General features: G+C 45.3%; 1 protein-coding gene across 3 annotated transcripts in view; it reads right to left on the reverse strand.

The window, feature by feature from the left end:
- The window catches only part of LOC311005301 (uncharacterized protein), a 30,630-nt gene extending 23,283 nt beyond the window's left edge, over positions 1-7,347 (reverse strand). Inside the window, exons 1-2 of one of the 3 annotated variants that reach the window (XM_083997669.1) lie at positions 7,050-7,347; positions 2,456-2,595 (exon numbers count right to left, since the gene is read on the reverse strand). The gene's annotated coding sequence lies outside the window, so the exon portion shown is untranslated. Of the gene's footprint in view, positions 1-2,451; positions 2,596-7,049 lie in introns of all 3 variants that reach the window. The other 2 variants (XM_083997668.1, XM_083997667.1) reach the window with 2 other exon arrangements.

Consider the following 7,347-nt stretch of genomic DNA (forward strand, 5'->3'; position numbering starts at 1 on the left):
ACGATTCGATTCAAAATCGATTTTCGATTCAAAACGATTTGATTCATAATGATCCTCATGATCTACTCCAGTCTGCTTTGCAAGACAGAATGACTAAAGTGTCTTTTTTCACATTTATTGAGTTTTAAACATTTATCCATGCTTAGATGGAATTGGTGAAACTGTTGCATAAAAGCAACATCACATTATTGCTTAAAGCAGAAGTAAGTGGAATATTTGTGTTAATATAAGTCTTAAATAGTTATATCTTCCGACAGCAATCACTTATATAGAGTGTTTGGTCTGAAACACGGGTCTGTCAGTCACTCTGCTCTGCTGTAAGCCGAGGAGAAAACGTTCCTTGTATCCTACAACCTTTATCCAATGAGGAGAGAGAACGGCATAAAGGGACGGTCCTCTCTGTGTGTGCAGCCAAGGGATGCTCGTGAATGTGGTGACGTAGGGACGAGGGCGGGGACTGCTAACTCCATCTGCTGACAGAAAGTTAGCCAAAACCACCGGATCGCTTACTTCTGCTTTAAGTAACAAAATTAGTTATAAGTGCCTCTAATAGTGCAGTTAAACATGCTGCCTTTTAAATTCTAAGGAAATGGAGGGCTAACCCACAATTTCAATTTCAACTTCATTTTATTTAGGATAGCCCCTTGAGATGCACCATCTTGTTTTCAAGGGGGTCCCACATACAAAAATAACACAAAGACAGTAAATTGAGACACAACAAACAAAAACACAAAAACACACTGCTCTCCCACTTCCACAGCCCCCATGCCCCCATGCCCCACAGCTTGTATTGTTTCCATCACAGAGCAAGGCTAAGAGCTGTGGGACGCAGAGGAGGACCACCCAGCCCACACCGCCAGCCTGTGAAGCGTGGGCACGGGGAAGTTGACTCATCGCCACCGTTGCCGTGGTTACGCCAAAAACAACCTGCAATTTTCAGTTTTTGCAAACAAATTTAACGAGGTGACGCAGGCAGCGGAGCGTCCTTTAAAAGCCTCGCCGCTCTCGGCCTGTTTGCCTGTTTTTTTTTTTTTTCATTTCACGATTTGTAAAAGGAAACCTTCACATCTACTCGGTTTATTTAGGCGAAATCTTCCTGTCGCAAGCCACTCTGTTGTAAATAAGCTTTGAACTGGGGAAAGCCGGTGCACTTGCATGTTAATTACAAGGCTGCTTCAATGTCACAGTCATTCTTAACCCCTAACCACACCTCTTAGTTTATAAGGTCGATACACACACACACACACACACACACACAGGAAAAGGGAAAGAATATCCAATCAGATGTTTTGCATCCGTTTATGAGACAAAACATGGAGAACCCCACTTCAAAACCAGCAGTATCACCTCATCAAGGTGTATCATGAGAACGAGTCCTGATTAACAAACAAAAAAAAAGTTGTGTGTCTATGTCTGTGCCTTTTCTATGTCTGTGCCTCTTTCTCACACACTAAATCCCCTGTGGTTTTCTGGCCCAGCCCCGGTCCTGCCAGAGCAGGCATGTGTTCCAACACGCTGTTTACTTATCCTGCACAAAAGACGTCAGGCCATCACATTGGACAGGAGGCACCGCTCTAACGCAGCAAACCTCAGCGCAGTGAGTCAATACCTGCAGCAGCGACTGGTTATCTGACATTGACTGCAGTGTGTACACATCAGCGCAGAGTCAACTGGGGCTGATAATAGTTTACACTGTCAGGAGATGGACTCAGCAACAGCATTTATCGATCGTCTATACCTCCGACACCTCACAGCAGATGTTTCGAAGCTCCGGGACACGAATTCCAATGTAAATCTGGGTCTACTTATGCAGGCAGGGTCAGCGGGGTTAAAGCAGCGCACTGCACTGACACCTGTCTTGCCTCCAGCAAATACACAGTAGCGTAGGTTACTGTACACAACCAGGTTCCTAAATCCAGTAAAATACAGCACAGATTTCCATCTTACACCAGGCGCTGTTGTATCTCTGTTTGACTGACTGTTGTTTTATAATTTATATCATATTGTTATGTACGCTGCTGGACAATCTGAATTTCCCTCCTAGGGAATAATAAAGCATTTACTATTCTTTCTATTCTAAAAAGAAAGAGAGAAAGCCAGTTACTGAAAATGACTTTAAATCCAAATAAGCGAAGTGTGCACATCCTAAACACATCTGTGTGCTGAAGCAGAATTGCAAATAATTCTCAGTATTTCTCAGCAGAACGCCTTAAGGTGACTGGTGAAGGTTTTTCTGAAACTCTCCATCTGTGATGAAACTTAGAGTGAACTCACATGGTGCTCATTTTTAATCTAAAGTGCAATTGCCTTGTGGCAAATATGAACATTGTGAATTTTGTGGGCAGTGACATGTGAGAGAGGGAGGAAGGGAGGGAGAGAGGGAGGAAGGGAGGGGGGGGGGGGTCTTCAGGAACAGGCGATGAGTCACATAGGGAAGCTGACGGAGCAGACTCACAGGGAGTGGCACTGATACAGACAGACAGACACTGTTGTTTGAGTTTGATCTCAAGCAGAAGGCCGTTCATATCTCGGTCCGCTGCGGTGTGACTTGGCCGCCTGCGAGCTGAGGTTAAGGTCGGGTTGAGCGTGGTTAGTCTGTACATGGAGGAAATAACAGATTAGGAAGGTTAAAAATCTCTGTTGTGGGGGTTTCGGTGAGATAGTTTTGGGCAATGACAGTTTTTACAAACAACACTGTAGCTGTACTGTAAGTGGTGAGCAGTGTTCCAACTGGTGTTACTGTGCGGCACCTGTAGGCATCAGGCAGGGCGTTGGCTGTCTTCTCCGGGCATTATCAAACAAAGGAGAGCACTGCTGCTCAAGAGCCGGCGGAGGGAACCGTGTCTGGGCTAGAACTCTGCACACGTGTGTGCAAACACTTGATGAAAAAGAGATATACTGTACTGTGATGGATGATGAGGCCGCTTTGAGATGAACTGGAAAAACCTAAAGGGATATTTCAACATTTTGGCAAATGGGCCCATTGCCATAATCCCTATTATAGGTTCATTACCTTTAATTGTCGGTGCAAGCTATTTTTAGAACGGCGGAGCAGAGCCGTGAGCTGCTCAGAGCTACGCTACAGAGGCTCATGGAATTTCTTGGTTTCCCTCATTAAACTCATCAATACACAATCCAACAACTCCAAAACGGACAAGTTGTGACCTGCACATTCACCACACTATGAGATAATAACGGAACGTTACGAGACGGAGTTGTTTTCGAGGTAAATGTAGAGAATGCTTGCCGAAAAACTGCCCCTGACGGGGATTTACCTCGAAAACAACTCTGTCTCGTAACATTACATTATTATCTCATAGCGTGGTGAATGTGCAGGTCACAACTTGTCCACCAGAGCGTTATGGAGTCTTGTGTATTTGATGAGTTTGATGAGGGAAACCAAGAAATCCCATTAGCCTCCATAGCGTAGCTCTGGGCAGCTCACAACTCTGCTCCGCCGTTCTAAGAATAGCTTGCACCGACAATTAAAGGTAATGAACCTACTGCTATGACTATAGGGATTATGGCAATGGGCCAATTTGCCAAAATGTTGACCTATCCCTTTAAATCCACCAGTCGATGAGGTTTGAAACGAGTTTCTAGCAGAGCTCTGCGGGCCTAAATGAAGGATTTCCCACCTTAAAAAGAAGCGATCTTCCTCTGTCACAGCACACCGCTCTTTTAAATTGACACCGAGGATTACAAGACACGCCAACAATGGGACCAAACAGCTCATGAAAATTTCATTTGCAGAGCAGGGAGTCCGACGAGGCCACGGGTTTCCTACAAATTTGGTTTCGTACCAACACATCAGCATAAACACACGGCGGTGAAGGACTTGGACGCAAAGACAATTCTGTACTGACATTATGTGGTGTCTTTGTTTGGTGCAGAAAAGGATAAGGTTTCAGAAAAATACCATGTAGGTAATGGCTGTGATAAAAATACACACAACAAGGCTGTAAGACAATAATGGCACAAATAAACCAAAATGCTATGTAAGTGAACTCACTGAGGTTGTAGACACTAAAATGTGTGTGTGTGTATGTGTGTGTGTGTGCGTGAGTGTGTGCACATGGTGGCACAGTGCAGAGATCTGTGTGGCCATGCAGCAGCTTGTCTGGTAAGAGCAGCAGCTACATTCCTGAGAGATTCATAATTACCGACTGAAGAACTCTTCTTTCCAAATCTGCTTTCACCCCCCCCCCCCCCCCCCCCCCCCGACACATACCTCCTCCTCCTCCTCCTCCCCCCCTTCATCCGCCCGTCATCCCCCTCCCTCACTCCCCCCCTGCCACACATCCCTCATACAGTGGCCCAGGAGGCCAAGCCATGAAAGAAAAAAGGGGATAATGGCTGGCGCATGAGAGTCATTTAGAGATAACATTATAATGTGTGGTTGTGTGCACTGGCTGTGATTATTGTTCAGTGACTGTGCTTTTCAGAGGGGAGTCACAAATATTTTACTTCTATGGCAACAGGGCAGATTTTTCACTTACAGGAGGTGTGGAAACATATTCATCAAAAACACTTTCCAACTACAGATGATAGATTACTGAATATTCTGTCAAGAAAAGGAAAATGGAAACGCCTTTTAGTCAAGTGATGTCCACAGTGATACAATTATATAATACTGCATTAAGATGTGGTGTGTGCGTGTTATGTGTAACAAGCCTTAGTCTTCCAACCTTGGATTATCTGTGCTTTTGCAATTTCATAATTGATTGATTTGAAGATTATTCTCATGACCATGAATCATTTGGTCAATAACGGTTGTTATAATTCCCCAGAATGCAACAGGACGTCTTCAAGTCCCACACTCCATGTGACCATCAGTTAAAAAGAAACCAAAATATTCAGTCTAGAATCAAACTGGACCAAGAAAATATGCAAAAACACACAAAAAAGAAAATCAAACAACTCAACAATCAACTCGGCTCTAATATTACAATCAGCTGATGTAGTGTAGTTGGAAGTGTACTATGGCATATTGTATAAACAAACGTTTGGACCAATTGTGTGTTTGAATCCAGACAGTCTTAGTTTCCATTGTTTACTTTTTGTGTCCTGGAAAAAAAAGGGCACAAGTAAATTTTGGAAATGTAAAAAAAAAAAAAAGTTGTGTGTTGGTATTCAGAGACTGCAGCCTGACAGACAGACAGAGGCAGAGTCTTGTTAGCTTTACTCCTAGAGGTTACCAGGGCTAGAAGTCTGGACTGCAGCCTCTTTGGAGCTTAAGACCCTTGAACCTAAAGGTCAGAGGGGGGGGGGGGGGGGCAAAAAACAAAGTGGTTGTGCAGCAGCAGTGACCAGCTCATATAGTGAAGCCAAACACAGCTGGACACTGGGGGTTTAAAATACATCCTGGGATTTCAGCGTCTCTGCTTTGCCCCAGTCAAAACAAAAACTCTGGAGCTGCTTTGAATCACTTTCAGCCTGAAGCTCATTCGCTCTGACCGTGTCCATAGTGGACGGAGAAAACTGCAGTGTGGGAATAAAATGTCCCAAAAAAAGAGAAGAAAAAAAGAAACAAACACTGGCCTGCTTTTCCTTTTTCACCCCCCTCTCCATCCCCACCCCCACCCACCTGACTGCCCCAACAGCTACTGATTCAATTTTGCAGAAGTGTTGATGAGGACCCACTGATGAGTAACTCATCAGCTAATCCCACTGATTAACAGTAACACAGTGTCCCACTCATCAGCCAGGAGTCTTCCTCTATAGCTGCAGGCCTGAATGACACACACATACACACATACACACACACACGTCACTCGGTCCCTGTGCCTTTCTCCGTTACAACACCGATTGTTCCTCCTGTTGCCCTCTCTTAACCTTCAGCGCTCCCCTTTCCTCCACTGAGCTGGCATCTCGTCACTGATTGGTCATGAGCTCGGTAAACACACATCAGCCCAAAGGTGAACCCATACCTGTCTGTCTGCCCCACATAGCCGACACACTCCTGATCGAGCCCTATCCCTCATCTCCTGCCATACCCCCCCACCCCACCCCTCCCTCCCTCCCGTGTGTTATCATACCGTCCCTTCCTTCATGTCCACCCTTAATCTTTGTCTGGATCTCAGGTACCAGTCCCTGTTGTGCTCACATAACACCTGTAATCTCCATGAGTACAAGCCCTGGCACGGTAGGGCTGGCTGGGGAAGGAGCACCAGTATGCGACACACCCTTTCTAAACAAATGGCTCTGTCTCAGCCTCACCTACCGTAGGGTGCAAGAGGTAAATGTGAAACCATGGAGATAAACACAAAAAAAAAAGACAAACAGCAAAGCATTGATCGCTGCAGACTTTTCTGAAAAGTTGAGCATTTGCCTCTAGTCCAAAGTCCAGGAGTGGCAGCAAACAGAGGAGGGGGTGAGAGGGTGGAGGGGTGGAGGGGGCACCCCTGAGAAGACCTGAGGTTCTGGGTTAATCAACAAGCAGAGGGTCTATAATGAAGAGCACATGGGCTGTCATTGACTGGCATGGATTAAACCAAGCGGCGGCGCAGCACGCTGTCAGCCAGTCTGGGCCAACAGTGACCAGAAAATAACAATAGTCTGCATTGTCATAAGCTTCATAGCTGAGAGAAGCACTACGGCTCTTAAATTACCTCTGTTTAGGATCCCTGAAGGCCGGGCCAGGTTGATGTCCCACACCTAGTTTTTCATGCATGCCTATACTCAGCCTGCACACTTTACTCAGTTACACTTTAGAGAACTAGTTTTGACATGTGTTGACATTCTGTGCTTTGAGAAGTAACTAAAATAACTTTTTTTTTGCAGTAGACTGACCAGTCAACATGATGCTGCAGTTTTATTAAAACGTGTTTTCTGTAGAATTTCAAAGTCGACCCTGGTGTTACAGTCCTAATACACACTTTTATGTCTCTGCAAGAAAACCAAACTACATTTCCCTCTTTACACAGTGCCAATGAAAGTTTAGGAAGTTTTATCAGGAGGAACTGACAGATTCCACACCGGGAAATAATAACCGCACTCATCTGTCAGAAACTTTAAAACAACAAAACAAAGTTGCGTGTTCATCATACCTTGTAAAACTTTGATGATCCAGATGTGCTGATTCACCCTCTCTCCATCTGAAACTTCTCCGTCCTTATCCAACTCCACACTTTTCACCGTCCGAGGGAAAACTTCAGGTGAAGAAGCATTTCCGTGAGAAAAACTCTTCAGGAAACAACTGGAATCTGGATTTGTTTGTTTCCCGCTTGGAGCGTCTCTCGCTGTGTCTCTCTGTCTCTGTCTCTCTCTGTGTGTCTCTGTGTGTTCGATGCCAGCTACTCCGACTGGCACTGCCAGCTCAGTCTGCGGCCGGGTCCACTGGGCCGA

Source organism: Trachurus trachurus (genome assembly GCF_905171665.1).
Source record: "Trachurus trachurus genome assembly, chromosome: 22".
In the NCBI taxonomy this organism is placed as follows: domain Eukaryota; kingdom Metazoa; phylum Chordata; class Actinopteri; order Carangiformes; family Carangidae; genus Trachurus; species Trachurus trachurus.